The sequence below is a fragment of the Salvelinus alpinus genome, chromosome 1 (assembly GCF_045679555.1).
Source record: "Salvelinus alpinus chromosome 1, SLU_Salpinus.1, whole genome shotgun sequence".
NCBI lineage: Eukaryota > Metazoa > Chordata > Actinopteri > Salmoniformes > Salmonidae > Salvelinus > Salvelinus alpinus.
The window spans coordinates 59314107-59336661 of record NC_092086.1 but is presented as its reverse complement, the minus strand read 5'-3'; positions in this window follow the sequence as shown (position 1 = coordinate 59336661).

Here is a 22555-nt window from a genome sequence, read left to right as displayed (position 1 = left end):
ATTCTCCTGGCATCCGCCAAATCCAGATCCGTCTGTCGGACTGCCAGATGGTGAAGGGTGATTCATCACTCCAGAGAACGTGTTTCCACTGCCTCAGAGTCTAATGGTAGCAAGCAATACACCACTCCAGCTGACTATTGGCATTGCGCATGGTGATCTTAGGCTTGTGTGCGGCTGCTCGGCCATGAAAACACATTTCATGAAGCTTCAGACGAACAGTTCTTGTGCTGATGTTCCTTGCAGGGGCAGTTTGGAACTCGGTAGTGTGTTGCAACCAGGCGAGGACAGACAATTTTTACGCGCTTCAGCACTCAGTGCTGTGAATTTCAAACACAGATTCAACCACAAAGACCAGGGAGGTTTTCCAATGCCTTGCAAAGAAGGACACCTATTGGTAGATGTATAGAAATTTAAAAAAGCAGACATTGAATATAACTTTGAGCATGGTGAAGATATTAATTACACTTTGGATGATGTATCAATAGACCCAGTCACTACGAAGATACAGGGGAATCTACAAAGTATTGACTCAGTTGTGTGAATACTTATGTAAATTAGATATTTCTGTATCACATTTTCCAAAATTGCTAGAATTCTTTATTAAAACATGTTTCACTTTGTCATTATGGGATATTGTGTGTAGATGGGTGAGAAAAAAAATAGATTTAATCCATTTGGAATTAAGGCTGCAATAACAAAATGTGGAAGGCACTGTAACTGCCTGGTGAAAATCTTATTTTTTAAAGTGTATATTCTGTTAACTCATACCCAATTAATGTTGTTGACTCGTTCTATACTTCTATGTGACCAAAGCATAAATTGGAGGGGAATAAACACAAAAAACCCGACCGTTTCAAAAATGCTTGATATTTCCTCATAGAGTATGATGTAATACTCCTCAGGAGGATGAGCCAATTGGCGGTCTAGAGGAGGAAGAGATGGCCAATCAGCACTCTACTTGCATGAATATTTTTATATTCACACTCACACCATTCCAACACAACGCAGATTTTTAACATAGGTCATGAACAGTCAAAATCAAAAATTATATTTGGATGAAACCAGATCAAAGTATGATGATCAAAGTATGAAAAATTACTTGCTTATACATTGATAAAGTTTGATCATTTAGTTATTAGTCCCCTCCCACATGTCAAACACTTATTTAGGAGGCGGGATTATTAAGGGGATACGGTAACCTAGTTTAAAAAGTACCCTCTTGTAACCAACATCGGAGAAGACTTGTTTGCAGAGGGATGTGGTTTATATAGCTCAAAAGTTACTATACTTGTGCCAAAATTTGAATGTAGGGTGTCAGCAAATATAATTCAAAGTTTACACTATCATCTATGGCACAGATATTTATGTCTCCCCTGTCATCTTTGTCTGGTGTTCCGGTCTTCAGCCAGCATGAAACAAAATGGGAGGAAGGGTCCTTCAAAACATGTCAACACATCCGTCAGTGTTGCTGTGAACCGCATAACAAGAGACATGCCAAACAGGAGATGTATTAAAAAAATGGACATCATTGATGCAATTTCAATACTGTTTGAGTTGCTTTGTGTATCACCAAATGTGCTTGCATAGACACTCTGAATTTCCACTGGCTTTGAGGAAAACCATTACTAAAGATTGAAAAAAGTAATGGGCCTAGACAGCTGCCTTGGGGAATTCCTCATTCTACCTGGATTATGTTGGAGAGGCTCCCATTAAAGAACCCCCTCTGTGTTCTGCTAGACAGGTAACTCTTTATCCAGAATATAGCAGGGTGTATAAAGTCATAACACATCAGTTTTGCCAGCAGCAGACTATGATCGATAATGACAAAAGCCGCACTGAAGTCTAACAAAACAGCCCCCACAATCTTTTTATCATCAATTTCTCTCAGCCAAACATCAGTCATTTGTGTAAGTGCTGTGCTTGTAGAATGTCCTTCTCTATAAGCATGCTGAAAGTTTGTCAATTTGTGTACTGTAAAATAGCATTGTATCTGGTCAAACAAAAAAACATTTTTTTTCTCCAAAAGTTTACTAAGGGTTAGTAACAGACTGATTGGTTGTCTATTTGAGCCAGTAAAGGGGGCTTTACTATTCTTAGGTAGCGGAATGACTTTTGCATCCCTTCAAGCCCGGGGGCACAAACATTCTAGAGACTTAAATTGAAAATATGACAAATAGGAGTGGCAATATCATTCGCTATTATCCTCAGTAATTTTCCATCCAAGTTGTCAGACCCTGGTGGCTTGTCATTGTTGATAGACAACAACAACAAAAATGCACCTCTTCCACACTAACTTTATGGAATTTAAAATTAGAATGCTTGTCTTTCATAATTTGGTCAAATATACTTGGATGTGTAATGTCAGCATTTGTTGCTGGCATGTCATGCCTAAATTTGCTAATCTTGCCGATTAAAAAAATCATTAAAGTAGTTGGAAATATCAGTTGGTTTTCTGATTAATGAGCCATCTGATTCAATGAATGATGGAGCTGAGTTTGCCTTTTTTACCAGAATTTCATTTAAGGTGTTCCAAAGCTTAGTAATTTTCTTAATGGGTGCATGCTTGTTAGCAACTAAAATGAGCAATTTCATAAATGTGTCAAGTGCAGTGTCTGTTTTCTCCTCATTACACACCACTGACCAACATATAGTCTTTACATCAATAACATAGGAATCACTACAAAACGTTTTGTATGACACTATATTATACACTATATTAGGCCCAGCCTTTGGAACTTTGGTTTTCCTAGATATGGCTACTATATTGTGATTACTACATCCGATGGATCTGGATACTGCCTTCAAGCTCATTTCTGCAGCATTAGTAAAGATGTGATCAATACTGATTGATGAGTTCATTCCTGTGCTGTTTGTAGCTACCCTGGTAGGTTGACTGATTACAGTTTGAAGCATTTTATTGAGTCGGCAGCATAAAGGCGTGTCCCTTACATATGTTAGATGTAGTTTTTCTTTGTCGAAGCGAATGAGCTGGTATTGAGGCAAAAGAGTTGGGGCTGCCTTGGCAGGCGGACTAGTCAAATTGTTCTTTGTTATGTGTTTATATGTTTGTCTTATTTTGTCACCCCTTCTCCAGAGACCTTCAGGGCTGGCTGCCTTTTGGAGGGCCTATTTTGGTTATAGAGTAGCAGTCTTATGAATTCACGTGTGTGCTTTTGTATTCCAATTATCACAAAGTGTGTTATCATCTTTCAGTGTTTAATCTCCAGTGTGCCATTTTACAACAAGTGTGAATATACTTTATAAAAATGTACATAATGTTCTCCTAGAAGAGTTTTACATGCAAGGCTTGAGTCTTGGAAACTTGGTGTTATTTCTTGCCCTGCTGCTAATTCATTGTGTGTGCCCTCTAAGCTGTAGTTCCAGACAGTTAGTCTGTTCAAATTGTGGTGACCTATCTTATGAATTGTATGTATTGCCTCTTATCTGTAATAAATCTTTCCACTTTGGTTAACTCTGTCGATTTTTTGACATACCTGTGTATAACATGTCCCAAGAACATCCTCTCTTAACAAAAAGGTGGCATAGCACAGTTTACATAAAGTTAACACAATACCATAAAGTAACAAAAATCACCTCACACACAACTCTCTCACATAAAACAGATGCACAAACAAAAACACTCACAGCACTCCATTGCATAGAAAAACAAGTATGAACACACATTAAAGCCACAAAAACCATAAAAGTTTGTCATTATTTATATGATCAGAGTGGGCCACCAATAAAACAAACAATGGAACATGTGTTTGCTCTTACCGTCTCTGGAGATGGTTTGACTGAGCTGGTCGAGGGAAGCGCTGCCACTCATGGAGGGAGACAAAGAGCAGAGAGAGGAGGAGGTGCTGATGGATGGAGAACTGCGGCTGCTGGGGAGCGTTCTTCTCCCGCCTCCTATCCTCTGCTGTTGTTCCTCCCGGCACCGCCAAGACCGACCTGTCGGAGTCTTCTCCACCATGGCTTTGCAAGCACTGCCGCGTCGGCTAGTGCTACCGCTGACACTGTCGCTACTTTTGCTGCTAGCGCTTTTACTGATGCTACAGCTAGGGCAACTGCTGTAGCTACCATTAGCGCTTCCAGCACTGCCGCTAGTAGCACTGCTGTTACTTTTAATGCTAACAGTATTTTTCCTGCTGATGCCCGGCTGGTCAACTCCACTGGTCACAGCCACCCTAGCTGGCCCGGGTTCCTGGAAGGAAGAGTGAGAGAGAGAAAGAAAGAAATAAAGAGGTAAGAGAAGGAGAGAGAGAGATTGAAAGGCAGACAGAGATTGAGTCAGAGCGAGAGATAATGTGAGCCACTCAGAAACAGACAAATAAGAGGGAGAAAAGGACGAGGAATGATGAGGATGCAGAAGTACATTTCAATAAAATCTGTGGAGACTCCAACTGCTACCACTGGACCACCAATGTAAACTGTTTCCCATCTGCCTTGACCACATCCCTCGTCTCTTCCAATCACACACCTAATCCCCTATGTAGTCCAGTTAGCTCCTCCCCCTCATATAGTTTAATGTCCCATGGAGCAGCACCACATCCCCTGTGTGCGTCCCAAATGGCAACGTATGGACCCAGGTCAAAATTATTTCACTATATAGGGAATGGGGTGCCGTTTGGGACACGGCTGCTCCTCCGCCTCTCAATCCCATCAGCCTGGGAGGGGAGTGTCCTTTAATCCTGATCAGATCGCTGCAGCTAATTCTGTTAATGTGACCATCTGACTGGGCCTTTAATCACACTTGTACACACAGCCGGCTGACCAACAACGCTAAAAGTCCCTCCCCACACACACACACACACACACACACACACACACACACACACACACACACACACACACACACACACACACACACACACACACACACACACACACACACACACACACACGAGCAAGTGTAAATCACATACTGTATACACACACACAAGTCTGACTAAAGCTTAATTACACTAGAGCACAGGATTCCGTCAGACAGACGTTCTAGGAAGACGGAATGCCATTGGGAGATGTGCAAATCTTGAGAGCTGCAACCTCACCAAGTACACACACACACACACACACACACACACACACACACACACACACACACAATAATCAATCAGTAGGGCCCATCTATCTGTGGCTGCACCATTTATAAAGCAGGGTGAAATCAATTGGCTCCAGCCTGCTGCCAGGAAAGTCCTGACTCTGCTACTGATGCAGTCATAAACAAACTCTTTAGTTCACTCCAAATGTTTTTCCAACCTTTTCAGACCTCAAGTAGTCTGTCAAGATGAGTCTACATCCCACAACATCCGGTGTGTAGTTTCAGCTATATACACAAGTTGTATTGTGTATATAGAATTCATCCCAGCATTGGACATACTGTACTAGACATCATCTCACCATGTTGTTGACAAAGCTATAGAGGTAGAACAATGAGGAAAAGAAGGCGGGTTTACAGTATCTGTGGTTGTGTTATGATGAGTCGAAAGACAGGGTCTACCTGGAATGTGGGTGTGTCCACTTTCCTCTTCTTCTTCTGTGTCAGTTTGTGGGTCTTGGGGTATACAACGAGGGCCTCCTGCCACCTGCTTGAGAAAAACACATAGTTAGAAACCTACACACACAAACAACACGGTATCAATTTAAATATATACACACAAAAAACACACACAAAACAGACAGCACACACAACCAGCTGCATACAACAAGCCGGAATGTTGAGCATGGCTGATCTCCAACTGTTTGTTTCTGTGTATAGGCTAGTGCGTTTTCAGAGTCTAACAGTTAATTATATATATTGTATAACAATGTGTAGTCAAGTTTATAGAGGTCAGCTTCAGTAGCTAACCAGTGGATTAGTCAGTAGCCTTTGGCAGGAGAGTAGTGTTGACTACCTTGGATTAAACTCTTGAGATCTAGATTGCTGACATAAACGCATAGGCTGTGTTTACACAGGCAGCACAATTCTGATCTTTTAAATTATTGGCATAAAAGCTGATCTGATTGGTAAAAAAAAACTATTAGTGAATAAAAAGATCAGAATTGGGCTGCCAGTGTAAATGCAGATGTAGACTGGAGAGGAAACAGATAGACATTACTGTTTCATGTGTAATGTTTTCAAATGTATTATTGTATACTTGAGGTGCACTTGATTCATATTAAGCTTTATCGTGTGCAGGATGGGTGGAGTTTGCAATTCTGGGACTATTCCAATGGTTTGGATCACGTTTGGAACTTCAGCAACAGCCAGTTCTGATGTAAATCAGTGGTAATGATAAAGAATTAAAAGGCCACTGAGGTCAAGAAGGCATTGCTATCCTAACAAAATGGCTGGCATCCAGACTGGAATAGCATTACGTATAGAACTAAATTAGCCCTAAAGAGGATTAAGGCTTTAAATGAACATTTCATTAGTGGTAAAGAGGTTCACATCACATCAAACAACTTTCAGTCATATGTAGAAGTTATTGTGAGAATTTTGTTTACTGTGAATTCCTTTTATGTGTTTGTTTTCTTAATAGATTATAGTCACTTAGAGTGATATGCCAGACATACTCCAGACAAGCAAACCTTAAGGTTTGAGTCACAGACTTTCAGACGCTGCCGTCAAATAGTCTTTAGATAGACATAGTTTCAATGACATCCAGACTGTCCTGCTGATCACAATAAGAAAGTATCGCTCCTACAGTTACAAAGTGTCCCATGCACATTTAACATTCAGAAATAAAAAGCATTATGTTGGACTATTATCATGACAAGACCTCTAAAGCTTGGAAACTAATTTAACTCATATCTACACAAATAGAGTCCAATTCCCTTTTCTAACCCTACAATATTCCCATGTCTACATCTAAATATTCAGATTTCTTACTTCTGTTTCCTGGACATTGCCTGGTCTCAGAAAAGTGGTTAGCCCAGAAGAGATGTCCACAATAATCCACACCAGCCACAATAGATCTCTATCTCAAATGAGGAATGACCAAGACCAAACAATCCTTAAATATCGGTAATGTCGAACAAAGAAATCCGAATTTAGATTACAAGAATTCACAAGTATGCCATTGAGTCAGTGTTTGGGATACAGAGCCACACACAAAAAGTCAGGTACTCAAGTAGACACACCAATCATGCTGCACACAGACACACACCTTGGTGCACACGCATACATGCACACACAAACACATTAACACCCCCACTTTAATCCTGTTCAGACAGAGTTGACACACTACATTACAGTCTTACTGGATTAAGCATAGATTCCTTCAGATTTACAGCCTAATGACACTTAAAGTACAAGGAAACAAGGATGAGAGAGGAACAGGGAGACAGTGAGTGAGCGATGAAGGACATGGGGAGCGAGAAAGAGAGATAGAGAGACTCAGGAAGAACAAGACAAGAGGGGGTTGGTTATATTTCCATTAAATATCTGTGTTAAAGGCTTTAACCCTTGCTAAACACTAAAATCCAGAAAGCCCATCAGCATTGAACTTGAACTGAGGGGACCTGTATCTAGTCTAAGTCAGAGAGGCTTACTCACTGATGTGGCTAAAATTGGTAGAGCATAGCGCTTGCAACTCTTCAGTCAGGATAGTGGATTAGATTCCCGCTGGCGCCACACATGGGAAAATGTATACAAGCACTAATGTAAAGCGCTTGGTATAAAGTGTCTGCTAAATTGTATATAGAATATTGACTGGGTAAATGAGGAGTGAGAGGCACAGGAGGAACATTCCAATTAGGATCTAAATCAAAACCCTTTTCCCCAAAAGCCACCACACTTGGCCACAGTTTCAAAGGCTCATTTGGGTAGCTGCAGTTTAAGACTTATTACACTAGAGGGAGCCATCAGCAGTGTGTGTGTATTTTCCTCTAATCCAATGATTGTCTACTTGGTGTCAACACAGATAAGGTTATCTGTGGCGTAATACTGTGTCTGTGTTGTTTTTTTCACCCTGCTCTGCTCTCACCAGGACATCCAAGGCTTAGCGTAGAGAGAGAAGAGAGAAAAGAGAGGAGATGGATGGAGGAAGTGAGAACAGAGGGCAGATGAATTTCATATGCCCAAAAATAAGTGATTAACATTCACTAAAAAGTTATTTAATGTTATTTTATTCTCCCAATCTTTATTTTAAAATGGTGTTATTATTCCAGTGCCAAAAAGGGAAATAAAAAATTAACTAAAGGAGCAGTGTGTGAGGTGGAAAGGTCATAAACTCAGCAAAAAAAAAAAAAATCCTCTCACTGTCAACTGCGTTTATTTTCAGCAAATTTAACATGTGTAAATATTGTATGAACATAACAACATTCAACAACTGAGACATAAACTGAACAAGTTCCACAGACATGTGACTAACAGAAATGGAATAATGTGTCCCTGAACAAAGGGGGGGGGGTCAAAATCAAAAGTAACAGTCAGTATCTGGTGTGACCACCAGCTGCATTAAGTACTGCAGAGCATCTCCTCCTCATGGACAGCACCAGATTTGCCAGTTCTTGCTGTGAGATGTTACCCCACTCTTCCACAAAGGCACCTACAAGTTCCCGGACATTTCTGGGGGGAATGGCCCTAGCCCTCACCCTCCAATCCAACAGGTCTCAGACATACTCAATGGGATTGAGATATTGGCTCTTCGATGGCCATAGCAGAACACTGATATTCCTGTCGTGCAGGAAATCACGCACAGAACGAGCAGTATGGCTGGTGGCATTGTCATGCTGGAGGGTCATGTCAGGGTGAGTCTGCAGAAAGGGTACCACATGAGGGAGGAGGATGTCTTCCCTGTAACACACAGTGTTGAGATTGCCTGCAATGACAACAAGCTCAGTCCGATGATGCTGTGACACACCGCCCCAGACCATGACGGACCCTCCACCTCCAAATCGATCCCGCTCCAGAGTACAGGCCTCGGTGTAACGCTCATTCCTTCGACCATAAACGCGAATCCGACCATCACCCCTGGTGAGACAAAACCGCGACTTGTCGGTGAAGAGCACTTTTTGCCAGTCCTGTCTGGTCCAGCGACGATGGGTTTGTGACCATAGGCAACGTTGTTGCCGGTGATGTCTGGTGAGGTCCTACCAAGCACGACCCCACTCACATTGACGGGGATGTAGTGGAGCGGTTCGAAAACTTGTGTCCATATCACTAAGGATCTATCACGGTCCAAACACACCAACACAGTTGTGAAAAGGGCACAACAACGCATCTTCCCCCTCAGGAGGCTGAAAATATTTGGCTTGGGCCCTTAGATGCTCCAAACGTTCTACAGCTGCACTATTGAGAGCATCTTGACTGGCTGCATCACCGCTTGCTATGGCAACAGCTTGGCATCTGACCACAAGGCACTACAGAGGGTAGTTTGGACTTCCCAGTACATCACTGGGGCCAAGCTCCCTGCCATCCAGAGCCTCTATACCAGGCGGCGTCAGAGGAAGGTCCTAGAAATTATCAGACTCCAGCCACCCAAGTCATAGACTTCTCTCCGATATCGCACGGTAAGCAGTACCAATGCACCAAGTCTGAGACCAACAGGACCCTAAACAGCTTCTACCCCAAGCCATAAGACTAACTAATAGTTAGTTAACTAGACAACCACATAGCAACCCAGACAATCTGCATTGACCCTCTTTGCACTCACTTTTTTGACTCATCACATTCGCTACCACTACTGTTTACTATATGTCACTTTATTCCTAGTTGTAAGTGCAGTGCATTCGGAAAGTATTCAGACCCTTGACTTTTTCCAAATTTTGTTACGTTACAGCCTTATTCTAAAATGGATTAAATCGTTTTTTCCCCCTCATCAATCTACACACAATACCCCATAACGACAAAGCAAAAACTGTTTTTTAATATTCTTTTCAGGTCTCTCCAGAGATGCTCAATCGGGTTCAAGTCCAGGCTCTGGCTGGGCCACTCAAGGACATTCAGAGACTTCAGAGTACCGAAGCCACTCCTGTGTTGTCTTGACTGTATGATTAGGGTTGTTGCCCTGTTGGAAGGTGAACCTTTGGCCCATTCTTGGGTCCTGAGCACTCTGGAGCAGGTTTTCATCAAGGGTCTCTCTGTCCTTCGCTCTGTTCATCTTTCCCTCGATCCTGGCTAGTCTCCCAGTCCCTGCCACTGAAAAACATCCCCACAACATGATGCTGCCACCACCGTGCATGGTGCCAGGTTTCCTCGAGACGTGACACTTGGCATTCAGGCCAAAGAGTTTAATCTTAGTTTCATCAGACCAGATAATCTTGTTTTTCATGTTCTGAGAGTCCTTTAGGTGCCTTTTGGCAAACTCCAAGTGGGGCTGTCATGTGCCTTTTAATGAGGAGTGGCTTCTGTCTGGCCACTGTACCATAAAGGCCTGATTGGTGGAGTCCTGCAGAGATGGTTGTCCTTCTGGAAGGTTCTTCCATCTCCACAGATGAACTCTGGAGCTCTGTACTTCGACCTCGTGGCTTGGTTTTTGCTCTGACATACATTGTCAACTGTGGGACCTTATATAGACAGGTGTGTGCCTTTCCAAATCATCTCCAATCAATTGAATTTAACACAGGTGAACTCCAATCAAGCTGTAGAAACATATCAAGGATAACCAATGGAAACAGGATGCACCTGAGCTCAATTTCGAGTCTCATAGCAAAGGTTCTGAATAAATACGGTTATTCAGTTTTTTTTGCAAAAATTTCTAAAAACATGTTTTTGCTTTGTCATTATGGGGTATTGTGTGTAGATTGTTGAGGGGAAAAAAGTAATTTAATCCATTTTACAATAAGGCTGTAACGTAACAAAATGTGGATAAAGGGAAGGGGTCTGAATACTTTCCAAATGCACTGTACATATCTACCTCAATTAACTTGTACCCCTGGTGCGGCAGGTAGCCTAGTGGTTAGAGCGTTGGGCCAGTAACCAAAAGGTTCCTAGATCAAATCTCTGAGCTGACAAGGTAAAAATCTGTCATTCTGCCCCTGAACAAGGCAGTTAACCCACTGTTCCTAGGTCGTCATTGTAAATAAGAATGTGTTCTTAACTGACTTAGCTAGTTAAATAAAGGCTCAATTTAAAAAAGAAAAACATTCGCGTGGTACCGGTACCCCTTGTATATAGTCAAGTCATCATTACTCATTGTGTATCTATTATTATGTGTTTCACTTTTCTATTATTTCTCTTTTCTTTCTCTCTGCATTGTTGAGAAGGGCCCGTAAGTGACCTGTAGTTTACGAAGTATGTGACGAATAAAATGTTATAAGTAATAAACAACAAAATGGTATACCACTAAATCAATAAATATGCATCTGAATGTGTCACACCCTGATCGGTTTCACCTGTCTTTGTGCTTGTCTCCACCCCGCTCCAGGTGTCACCTATCTTCCCCATTATCCCCTGTGTCTTTATACCTGTGTTCTCTGTTTGTCTGCCAGTTCATCTTGTCTTGTCAGGTCTTACCAGCGTGCTTTCCCATCTTCCTGCTTTCTCAAGTTTCTGTTTCCTAGTTTCCCTGGATCTGACCATTCTGCCAGCCTTGGTCGCGAGCCTGCCTGCCGTTCTGTACTTGCCTGACTCTGACCCGATTACGAACTTCTGCCTGCCCTGACCCCGAGCCTGCCTGCTGTTCTGTACCTTATTGACTCTGCCCTAGATTACGGACCTTTGCCTGCCCTTGACCTGTCTTGTGCCTGCCCCATGTTTGGGTCAATAAACATCTGTGATTCTAGCTGTCTGCATCTGGGTCTTATCCTGAGTTATGATAGAATGTCTTTAGAAATGGAGAGTGTCATTTGCATAATTTGAGAGCTCTTGCCAAGAAGGATGTCTGGGGTTTGTTTTGTAGCTCTCCAAAACCCTTCTCCATATACAAGGTTTTCAGCGGTTACATTCGCTCACATATGGCTCCATGTGAACCAAAATCTGACGCTGTGTTTTAATGTTTAGAAAAGTAAATAATCGGGGCCTCCCGGGTGGCGCAGTGGTCTAAGGCTGAGCCACCAGAGATTCTGGGTTCGAGCAGGCTCTGCCGCATCCGGCCGCGACTGGGAGGCCCATGGGGCGGCGCACATTTGGCGCACAATTGGCCCAGCGTCGTCTGGGTTAGGGAGGGTTTGGCCGGCAGGGATATCCTTGTCTCATTGCGCACTAGTGACTCCTGTGGCGGGCCGGGCGCAGTGCACGCTGACCAGGTTGCTAGGTGTACAGTGTTTCCTCCGAACACATTGGTGCGGCTGGCTTCCGGGTTGGATGTGCGTTGTGTCAAGAAGCAGTGCAGCTTGGTTGGGTTGTGTTTCGGAGTGCGCATAGCTCTCGACCTTCGCCTCTCCCGAGTCTGTACGGGAGTTGCAGCGATGAGACAAGACAGTAGACACTACCAATTGGATACCACGAAATTGGGGAGAAAAAGGGAAGAAAAAAAAATCAATAATCATCGCTTTCAAACTGGTTTCCGAAACATATGCCCCTTATCTTTCAAATAAAAAATATACACTTATTGTTGCTCTTGATCATTACTCTCAGTTCCATTACATTACACAAGTGGCATTGGACGAAAGGCATCTTCTGTACGGGGGAGTTTCATTGAAAGCCCTGGCGCTCGGTCTGAACATTAACACGCATGGCTTGAGGTACGGTTTTGGAAGTAAAAGGACATTATCTTCAAAAAACAAAAGGTTAAATTGAAGGTTATGGTTAGTGTTCCCACATGGCCATATCTCCATGTTACTGCACGTGTTAACGGAAGACAGAGGGACCACCTGTGTTTATTAGCTATCTAGTATGCTCTGAACGTCTGTGTGTAATGGAAGAAGGCTGACAGAAACGTGTTGTAACTGAAAAATACTGTCGGCTGAAACTGTGATAAAGCCAGTTAAAACAGTAAGTGTATATTTTGCATTTGTGAAATTGTTTTGATGTGATATGAAAGTAAATGGCTTTTTGTAGGTAGCCTTGTGGTTAGAGCGTTGGGCCAGTAACCGAAAGATTGCTGATCGAATCCCCGAGCTGACGAGGTAAAATCTGTTGAGCTGAGGAGGTAAAAATCTGTCGTTCTGCTCCTGAACAAGGCTGTTAACCCATGTCTATGTGGCTGCCTATCGAATGGATGATAGACTTTTTGTGGTGTCAGGGCATGTAGCCTATAGCTTTGCTTTAGCTAATGGATACATGTTCATTGGTAGTCCTATTTGGTTGTCATTTTCTCATGTTAAGCCTAACATTTCAGGCAGCTATACATGGTCTCACAATGCTGACATGTAGACTGCTGGTTGGCGGCAATGTAATAAATAGGGCTAGGCGTTCCGCTAGCGGGACAACCTCCGGTGAAACTGGAGGGCACGTAATTCAAATAAATAATCATTAAAATTATGGATATTAAACATTTAGGTACATACAAGTGTCTCATATCGGTTGAAAGCTTAAATTCTTGTTAATCTGAGTGCACTGTCCGATTTACAGTAGCCATTACAGCGAAAGCCATGCGATTGTTTGAAGACGTCGCCCCATATCAAAATATTTTTCCACTGGCACAGGTTTCATAAATTCACAATAAGCTACTAAATATTCACTTACTTTTTGAAAATCTTCCTCTGATTTGTCATCCAAAGGGTCCCAGCTATAACATGTAGTGTCGTTTTGTGAGATAAAATCCTTCCTTATATCCCAAAAGGCTAGTTAAGTTGGTGCCATCGATTTGAGTGATCCACTCTTTCAACATGCAGAGAAAGGAATCCGAAATCTACCGCTAAACTTTGTTAAAGCGCATGAACCGCTAGCGGGACACCTACGACAACATCCGGTGAAATTGCAAAGAGAAGTTCAAAATATAAAAATCGTAATATTAAACATTCATGAAAATACAAGTGTCATACATCATTTAAAAGCTTAACTTCTTATTAATCCAACCAACCGCGTTGTCAGATTTCAAAAAAGCTTCACGGCGAAAGCATACCATGCGATTATCTGAGGACAGCGCCCTACATCAAAATACTTTTTCAACCAGCACAGGCATCAAAACATCACAAATAGCGATTTAAATAAATCACTTACCTTTGAAGATCTTCCTCTGTTTGCAATTCCAAGGGTCCCAGCTACACAATGAATGGTTGTTTTGTTCGATAAAGTCCTTCTTTATATCCCAAAAATGTCTGTTTAGTTGGCGCTTGATTCAGTAATCCACTCGTTCAACATGCATACGAACAAATCCAAAAAGTTACCTGTAAAGTTTGTCCAAAAAAGTCAAATGATGTTTCTAATGAATCCTCAGTTATTCTAATATCTAAATAAACAATAATATTTTAGACGGAGAATAGTATGTTCAATAGGGAAGATAAATAACGAAGAGTGCGCACCTCATTTACACGCCAACAAGACTACATTTCTAATGAGAGACACCTTGGAAAAACTACAATCTAGTGGAAGCCATAGGAACGGCAATATGGGTCCTATCTATTTGTATTTCCCATAGGTTAGCGTTGAAATGGCCTGTGACCTCAAAAAAAAATCTGGATGTATTTTCCTCAGGTTTTTGCCTGCCATATCAGTTCTGTTATACTCACAGACATTATTTTAACAGTTTTAGAAGTGTGTTCTATCCAATGCTACCAAGTATATGCATATCCTAGCTTCTGGGCCTGAGCAACAGGCAGTTTACTTTGGGCACATCAGTCATCCAAAATTCCGAACAATAACCAGTATGCTAATGAAGTTAAAAGTCAAAATACGTTTCTATTGACTCCTCAGATACTCTAAAATGTAATCAATCTATAATATTTCTTACGGAAAGAAGTATGTTCAATAGGAAACCGATTTTAGCTCGCCCAATCACGAATTTCCAAGACTGTGTCCCGGTACTAAAACTCCTTATTCTTATTCGTTTTGAAAGTTACAAGCCTGAAACCTTGAACATAGACTGCTGACACCCTGTGGAATCCATAGGAATTGCATCCTGGGAGCTAGAATTCAGAATGCCCTTATACTTTCCATTGTAAGAGCATGGTCTCTCAAAAAGAAAAAAAATTCTTTGGATTTTCTCCTACCATATCTATTGTGTTATAGTCTCCTACATTATTTTAACATTTCTACAAACGTCGAAGTGTTTTCTTTCCAATGGTACCAATTATATGCATATCTTGGCTTCAGGGCCTGAGCAACAGGCAGTTTACAGTCAGGAGAAAATTGAGAAAAAAGGACCCTAGCCCTAAGAAGTTTTAATTGTTCAGTAGGCTAATTAAAGTTAGGAATTCAAACAATGTAGATTGTAAAATAAATGTTCGATTCAACAGCATACTAATAAGCTACCAATTCATTTTTTTTTATATACACTGCTCATGGTAGCATGGAGATGCTACCAGGAGACAGGCCAGTACATCAGGAGACGTGGAGGAGGCCGTAGGAGGGCAACAACCCAGCAGCAGGACCGCTACCTCCGCCTTTGTGCAAGGAGGAGCAGGAGGAGCACTGCCAGAGCCCTGCAAAATGACCTCCAGCAGGCCACAAATGTGCATGTGTCTGCTCAAACGGTCAGACACAGACTCCATGAGGGTGGTATGAGGGCCCGACGTCCACAGGTGGTGGTTGTGCTTACAGCCCAACACCGTGCAGGACGTTTGGCATTTGCCAGAGAACACCAAGATTGGCAAATTCGCCACTGGCGCCCTGTGCTCTTCACAGATGAAAGCAGGTTCACACTGAGCACATGTGACAGACGTGACAGAGTCTGGAGACGCCGTGGAGAACATTCTGCTGCCTGCAACATCCTCCAGCATGACCAGTTTGGCGGTGGGTCAGTCATGGTGTGGGGTGGCATTTCTTTGGGGGGCCGCACAGCCCTCCATGTGCTCGCCAGAGGTAGCCTGACTGCCATTAGGTACCGAGATGAGATCCTCAGACCCCTTGTGAGACCATATGCTGGTGTGGTTGGCCCTGCGTTCCTCCTAATGCAATGCAATGCTAGACCTCATGTGGCTGGAGTGTGTCAGCAGTTCCTGCAAGAAGAAGGCATTGATGCTATGGACTGGCCCGCCCGTTCCCCAGACCTGAATCCAATTGAGCACATCTGGGACATCATGTCTCGCTCCATCCACCAACGCCACGTTGCACCACAGACTGTTCAGGAGTTGGCGGATGCTTTAGTCCAGGTCTGGGAGGAGATCCCTCAGGAGACCATCCGCCACCTCATCAGGAGCATGCCCAGGCGTTGTAGGGAGGTCATACAGGCACGTGGAGGCCACACACACTACTGAGCCTCATTTTGACTTGTTTTAAGGACATTACATCAAAGTTGGATCAGCCTGTAGTGTTGTTTTCCACTTTAATTTTGAGTGTGACTCCAAATCCAGACCTCCATGGGTTGATAAATTTGATTTCCATTGATAATTTTTGTGTGATTTTGTTGTCAGCACATTCAACTATGTAAAGAAAAAAGTATTTAATAAGAATATTTCTTTCATTCAGATCTAGGATGTGTTATTTTAGTGTTCCCTTTATTTTTTTGAGCAGTGTATATACAACTGTCCTGTATAGCCTACCTGAATCTGCATGTCCCAGCTTGGATAGAAAGTTGTGGTGCGTAAAACCAGTCTTTTAATGCCAAATAATACAGTCAGTCCCTCCTCACAACACTAGCTTACTAGGGATTGTTTCATTATGCACTGTAGGTTACTATCTATAGCTACCGTATATATACAGTGGTTCCTCCTTTAAAAGTTGCTTCCACCGCAGGACTTAGAGGTACCCAGCGTCACGGCTTCATTGCTCCAGACCACCACAGGGGGGAGTTAGAGCACTCATTATGCATTTGGGTCCCAAGGTTTTTATATGACCAATCATATTGAGCGGTTCCAGTGACGAATTTGATGTGAGCCACCCGTCCCTGGTGACTTTCTTCAACGAAGAAGACTGACTAAACATTACGGGGGAAGCAGATGTAAGTAGTTATAACATCATAACGAGTCAAGCTAAAAATTTACAATTGAGAGGAATATGTTAGTTAATGTAGAGACAAACGATTGTGCATATTTTTTTATCTTAAAGTTAATTTACGAAAATCGCGATTTAGCAAGTTAGCTGACTATCTAACATTAGCCAGCTAGCTGGTGTTATGACATGAGTACAGTATGACATTGTAATTCGTGTTGTTTAATGTTTTAGGGACTCCTGAGAAAACAAAGCAAACCAGGCTGTCGTCTTGGGAAACAGTGGATGTAAAGAATCTAGCTAGCTAAAGCATTTACTGCAAATTGAATGTACAATTGTGTAAGCTTGCTTTGCTGTGCAATGCAGCTGAAGTAACATAGCTAATGTTAGCTAACTATTTACTTGCTTCTTGTGGAGTGGAGGATAAAAATAACTATGCCTATGGATGTGTAGCTAGCTACAGTATGTAGCCAATCTGTGTATGGACCCCAAAACGTTAGGTTCTGAACTAATTTTCAGACCAATCTAAGAACCTCAGCTATCATATTTGTTGTATCAACTTCAAGTCTGAATTGCATTATTAATGAAGCCTATGGATTGAGTAGAATATAATAACTTTATTGTGCCAGGGATGCAAGTCCTATGTACTGTAGTTATTACCACGCATGAGATCCACACATTGTAGCCTGTACATTGAATATATTCACTGATCATGTACTCTTCCTTGGCAAATAAAGGTGTGGTTCAGGTATGAATCTCTGAGACATTCTTTTTCAGTCATATCCAATACCAGGTGTATCAAACTCCATTCTTTGAATGATGCTGTGTCTGCATGTATGTATTGCAATTATACACTTCAACAGTGTTTACCACTCCTGCTCCTGAGACATCAATGATTACACATTGTAACTATGCAATAGACTAGAAACATTATTTAAAGGGTGATTTGTAATTCATGTATACAGAAAGAAAAAAACCTATGCAAATCTAACTCCCTTCATCTGCATTAATCTGAGGACACAGGATAGTATTTCAATGAGATACTTAATTTCAACCAGTGGAGAATGTGAAACGCTTTTGTAACGGCTTTCGTCGGTGGAAGGAGAGGACCAAAGCGCAGCGTGGTTAGTGTTCATCTTAATTTAATAAAAATCAAAAAACAGAACACTTCAAAATACAAAACAACAAAAGTGAAAACCGAAACAGTTCTATCTGGTGCAGACACACAAAGACTGAAGACAACCACCCACAAAACACAATAGAACACAGGCTACCTAAATATGGTTCCCAATCAGAGACAATGACTAACACCTGCCTCTGATTGAGAACCATATCAGGCCAAACGAGAAACCCCACATAGAAACAGAAAACATAGATCATACCCACCCAACTCACGCCCTGACCACATTAAAACAAAAAAAATACAAAAGAACTATGGTCAGAACGTGACAGCTTTATTGAAAGAAGTTCATTATCCAGGTGTTATAAATACATAATACATGCATTATAATTATGATAATTGTAATACTATATTATAAATACAAGTTCAATCTGTACTTCAATGCACATATGGTGTGCATTATAAAACGAGGAAGAAAGACGAGGTGGGGAGAGAGGTGTAGAAGACAGAAAGGGAAAGAGGCAAGAACAGAGGCAGACAGCAAATGATTAACCTTTTGTCAATAGGGGGAGCTGTTAGCATTATTTATTTTTTTACATTTCCAAATTAAACTGCCTCGTACTCAATTCTTGCTTGTACAATATGCATATTATTATTACTATTGGATAGAAAACAATCTCTAGTTTCTAAAACCGTTTGAATTATGTCTGTGGGTGAACCAGAACTCTTTCTACAGCGAAACTCATGACAGGACATACGAAGCTCTGAAAAATAGTCTCTGATCTCGGATCAGTTTAAAACTCTGTGTGTGCCCTATGGCTTGACATGAACTGCACCCGCCTTCCCCTGGATGTCAGTAACCAATGAGAAGTGGAATGGTGTCTCTAGGTGTTTCTCAGAGTTTATAAAAGGGAATGGAGTGAGATGACCCTTCTTTTCGACGCTCGCCAGGACGCAAGGGAGGACATCAGAATCACATGCTCAAAAGCTCTCGTTATTGATCAAAGATATATCCGTCTGTGATTTAAACTTCATAACGAAGTTATTTGAAACCGATTTATATCAGTTTATGCGAGTATATTGCTATTTTTCTGAATTTCCTTAGTATTGCGTTTGAGGATTTGGGCATGTGTGTGCCGTGTAGCTATCGTTAGCTGCTAGTTCCGAAGTTGAGGAGGTCGTTTTACAACAAAGCAACGATTCTTTTGGACAAAGGACACATTGCCCAAGATACTGATGGAAGCTCGTCCAAAAGTAAGAGTTATTTATGATTTTATTCCGTATTTATGTGGAAAAATGTAAACGCAGTTGTCAGCCATTTTTTGCGGCACTAGTCTGGCTGTAACTCACAATGTATGTCTAGTAACGTAAATTTTAAAAATCTAAATCAGCGGTTGCATTAATAACCAATGCATCTTTCATTAGCTGTCCAACCTGTATTTTTTTAGTCAATCTAATCGATAAATAATCGTAAACTTAGGTGCCTTTCCAAGATGGCGCCGGCCAGAATGCATGCCATGTTTTGACAGATTACATTGCATTACCACGATTTGTGATGCTAAATATGCACATTTTCGAACAAACTCTATATGCATTGTGTAATATGATGTTACAGGACTGTCATCTGAAGAATTCTGAGAAGGTTAGTGAAAAAATTTATATATTTTGGTGGCGATAACGTTATCGCCCCTTTTGCCTTGATTTAATGCTGGTGTGATGTTAGCTCATGTGGTATGCTAATATAACGATATATTGTGTTTTCGCTGTAAAACACTTAGAAAATCTGAAATATTGTCTGGATTCACAAGATCTGTGTCTTTCGATTGCTGTAGGCTGTGTATTTTTCAGAAATGTTTTAGGATGAGTATTTTGGTAATTGACGTCGGTCTCTGTAATTATTCCGGCTGCTTCCAACGCTATTTCAGATTGCAGCTGCAATGTAGAACTGTGATTTATACCTGAAATATGCACATTTTTCTAAAAAAACATATCCTATACCATAAATATGTTATCAGACTGTCATCTTATGAAGTTGTTTCTTGGTTAGTGGCTATATATATCTTTATTTAGTCGAATTAGTGATAGCTACTGATGCAGGAAAAAAATGGTGGAGAAAAAAAGTTGTGTCTTTTGCTATCGTGGTTAGCTAATAGATTTACATATTGTGTCTTCCCTGTAAAACACTTAGAAAATCTGAAATATTGTCTGGATTCACAAGATCTTTGTCTTTCAATTGCTGTAGGCTGTGTATTTTTCAGAAATGTTTTAGGATGAGTATTTTGGTAATTGACGTCGGTCTCTGTAATTATTCCGGCTGCTTCCAACGCTATTTCAGATTGCAGCTGCAATGTAGAACTGTGATTTATACCTGAAAAATGCACATTTTTCTAAAAAAACATATCCTATACCATAAATATGTTATCAGACTGTCATCTTATGAAGTTGTTTCTTGGTTAGTGGCTATATATATCTTTATTTAGTCGAATTAGTGATAGCTACTGATGCAGGAAAAAAATGGTGGAGAAAAAAAGTTGTGTCTTTTGCTATCGTGGTTAGCTAATAGATTTACATATTGTGTCTTCCCTGTAAAACACTTAGAAAATCTGAAATATTGTCTGGATTCACAAGATCTTTGTCTTTCGATTGCTGTAGGCTGTGTATTTTTCAGAAATGTTTTAGGATGAGTATTTTGGTAATTGACGTCGGTCTCTGTAATTATTCCGGCTGCTTCCAACGCTATTTCAGATTGCAGCTGCAATGTAGAACTGTGATTTATACCTGAAAAATGCACATTTTTCTAAAAAAACATATCCTATACCATAAATATGTTATCAGACTGTCATCTTATGAAGTTGTTTCTTGGTTAGTGGCTATATATATCTTTATTTAGTCGAATTAGTGATAGCTACTGATGCAGTAAAAAAGTGGTGGAGTAAAAAAAGTGGTGTCTTTTGCTAACGTGGTTAGCTAATAGATTTACATATTGTGTCTTCCCTGTAAAACATTTTAAAAATCAGAAATGATGGCTGGATTCACAAGATCTGTATCTTTCATCTGGTGTCTTGGACTTGTGATTTAATGATATTTAGATGCTAGTATTTACTTGTGACGCTATGCTAGGCTATGCTAGTCAGCTTTTTTACTGTGGGGGGTGCTCCCGGATCCGGGATGAGTACCAAGTAAAAGTTAATGAATTACAGTGCTACCCTAATATTCTCTCAGTTCATCACAATTACAGTGTCTCTAGCGGTGTCTCCTAACAAGCCTTGGGCCCCCAGTTGGCTCGAAGGTTATCTTAAGAGCGGGTGAGGTGGCGATGACGGGACTGGCTTCCTTTCTCACATGAAAACATACCTGCAGACGAGAGACAGATAGATAGAGAGAAAGCATGATTAAGCCTTGTTTTTTTTATTCTAACACGGCCAGTCATCATAATCATCAGGAGGTGAAAAGCAAAACTGACCTTGGATCATTAACTCTGGGACTACTACAACATCTCTATCTGTTTTTCAATGTAAAGCATCTCTTTAATAATACTTCCTGTTGACCCAACCTCTCACCTGTGATCATGCTGTGCCCTCTGTGTCAGCCAGATCAAATGCGGGAGGGGTTCACCGACACAGCTGATCTAACCTAGAGGATTTAGGGAGAAGGGGGAGGGATGAAGTGAAGGAGAGAGACTGTTATTGTGTGTGTGTGGTCTCACCTGGTGTCCACACTAAGTGGCCAAAGAGTACTTTATGATGAAAAACAGACACATGAGGACAAACAATAGAAGATAATGTCATTATTAGACACTAATACCACTTGAAGCTTGATGATGACTTGACCATTTGAATCAGCTGTGTAGTGCTAAAGCAAGAACAAAAATGTGCACAGGTGTTTGGAGCATTCCGATATGCCACAGTTGGTGAGGGGTCAGGTTCGCCTCTGTACTTAAAGGGTGATTATTCCAACTCTCTGTGAAATGCTGCAGATCTGCCCGCAGACAAGACAGGAACACATATCCCACACAGAAGAGGTAGATAGAATTCGACAGGTCAAGGTATCCTTCTTCCTCCAAACTGTGCTTGTGAGACAGGTTCCATGTACAACAAGACAGGCAGAGAGGAAGAGAGAAATAGAACACAGAACAGTTTAATTACCTCTGGTTATGTACACTTTTGCCAGAAATTAAGCTTCCATGGCCTGTTCCTCAGACAGTGAACATCTGGCAATATCTAAATTTTCGACCCCTTGATCAGCTCGCACTCTAAAAGTAAAGAAAATAGCTTATTTTTTGTAGATATGACAACAATAACTTAGATATGACCGTTCATTCTAAAGCAGCAGATGTCATTTTCAGTATACGTCAATACAGCACAGAAAGCTTAACACCAGACTGGTATTGTGGTTGTTCATTAGGTGATGGGAAATATGCAATATGTATACAAAATAATATACTTACCTGTTGTATCTTGAAAAAAAGCATTGGAATTAAAAGTGAAATGTTTAACATATTAACCTGCTTCATTATTTATATATTACCAGTTGAT